Source organism: Anomaloglossus baeobatrachus, unplaced genomic scaffold, assembly GCF_048569485.1.
Source record: "Anomaloglossus baeobatrachus isolate aAnoBae1 unplaced genomic scaffold, aAnoBae1.hap1 Scaffold_588, whole genome shotgun sequence".
In the NCBI taxonomy this organism is placed as follows: Eukaryota; Metazoa; Chordata; class Amphibia; order Anura; family Aromobatidae; genus Anomaloglossus; species Anomaloglossus baeobatrachus.
The window spans coordinates 116,119-118,246 of NW_027444951.1; the positions used below are offsets into that span (position 1 = coordinate 116,119).

The following is a 2,128-nucleotide window of genomic DNA, read 5'->3' on the forward strand; positions in this document are numbered from 1 at the left end:
AAAGACTGCAAGGGGGAGGGGAGGTGCTTGTGTCCAAAAGGAGGAGTTATTCAGATTCATTGCAGTGGGCGGCGGCTGCAAAAAGCACCATTCTTCTTGTTTTTGCTCTGCAAAACAGCCTTTTCAAGGGTTGGCTTGGGTGACAAAATGTCTTCTGTAGGCGTGGGTTTGTCTCCCTCTCCCTAAGATGTGTCCGGTATAGGCCAGGGTGCCACTCAAGGCCGTAACCAATTCGGGTTATAGCTTCTCGGCCTTTTGGCTAAGATCAAGTGTAGTTTCGGAGGACGCTACCTTGGTCGGTACTGGAAGGTGCCTGGGATTGCACGTCTGCCGGCCTTGAGGAAGTGTGTGCGCCTTCTGGTGACACATAGCCCTCTTGTGCCTGGACGGTTCCCAGGCAACGGGAGGCGATCACCTTTGTTATTTTGAAGTCCTACTGATAAACAGAAAAAAAAAAAAATTAAATCTGTTCTTATCAGTTTAATATCTGATACGTCCCCTCTCTGGGGACCATATATTAAATGGATTTTTAGAACAAGGAGATGGAAAAAATCTTGCTCTGTCCACTGCACGCATTGACCTGGTATTGCAGTACCTCCAGGACCGGTGCACCCCTTCTTAACCCAGTTTCCAAAAGCAGAACTCAATTCACCTGATTCAAATGAGCCCCATTAGTTAATTGAAAGAAAGCAAAAACTTTATATGCACCTCAATTTGGCCAATTCACTTTTCACACTTTCACCCTTTTTTTTATCTTTCACACCTTTTACTTGCTTTATTGATGCAAAAAGCTGTGCCAAATAGCAAACTCATCTCCACTCAACTTGACCAACTCTGCTATGTCCCGTGCAGTATCTTATTCTCAGTCTTATCTAGATCATTTGCAATTGAATAGAATAGATCCCTTTTGGCTGCTTATGACTGTGTAAAATATGTAGTTTTACTGGGCTGGGATGAGAGAATCCATTGAAGCATGGTGTAGGGATTGTGGTTCCTGTGTGCTAAGAAGAGAGGCTGGCACCAGCCAGAAAGCCCCATTGCAGCCAATAATCACTTAATAACTTTTTCAACTTGTCATCATATGGGAGGCCTTCCATTCCTTGTAGTAGTCTAGTTGCCCACCTTTGAACTGACTCTAACTTCTGAATGTCCTTATTAAAATGTGGAGCCCAAAACTGGTTCCCATATTCCAGATGTAGCCTTACAAGTGATTTATAGAGGTGTAACAATACGTTGGGATCACGGGATCTAATCTCCCTTTTTATACACCCTAAAATCTTGTCCCAAGCAGCATTCCATCAGCCTCTGGAAGGTTCCTGGCGCATTGCACAGCTCGAAGGGCATGCTTTTGAACTCGCAGAGACCCATAGGGGTGGCGAAGGCGGTCTTCTCCCGGTCTGCCTCAGCAACGGACACTTGCCAATAGTGACTAGTGAGATCAAGGGTAGAAAAATAATTTGCAGTTCTCAATGCAGCTAGCGATTCCTCAATACGGGGAGTGGTGCCGTCCTTCTTTTTTAACAGGATCAACAGAGCTGCCCAAAGGCTACAACTGTCACGGATAACCCCAGCCGCCTTCATGTTGCTCAACATGTACTTGGTACACTGGCAATGTGAAGGTGGTATTGGCTTATAGCTCTCTTTGATGGGTGGGTGTGCACCTGTGGGGATGTGGTGTTGGACCCCTTTTATTCCCCCAAAATCTAGCGGGCTTCCCACCGGTAACCCGCTCCCCAGCTTGGATGGATGCTGAGGGAGCCCCTTTTGCCCGCAGGCTCTGGCCCTGGGAACTGTAGCCTTGGCGGTGACTGTGCTTCCCTCTACGGTGTGAGCTGTTGCCTTCAATCGGGTCTTGACTGCTGGGAAACCCTGGAGGTTCCTGTCGCTAACGGATTTGACCGGTTTTACGGCGACTCCTAGCCTGGTCGGGGTCCGTAGGCCCTGCCGGATGGTGCTGGCTTCTCTTCACTCCCCGATCTGGTACCGGCGGGCCACCGCCCATCCCCGGTCCGTACGGTTCACTCCAATCAGCCTCTCCTGCAGAAGGTCACCACCGTCTGCCAACCTTGCTGAGTGCCCGGGCCACACACCCGGACACGGTCAGTCTCCTCTCCTCTTCACTTCTCTA

The 2,128-nt window shown here is 49.0% G+C and overlaps 1 pseudogene; it reads left to right on the forward strand.

Moving 5' to 3' along the window:
• The first annotated feature begins 410 nt into the window (after positions 1-410).
• On the forward strand, positions 411-617 carry LOC142285044 (U2 spliceosomal RNA; annotated as a pseudogene).
• Positions 618-2,128: the final 1,511 nt, after the last annotated feature.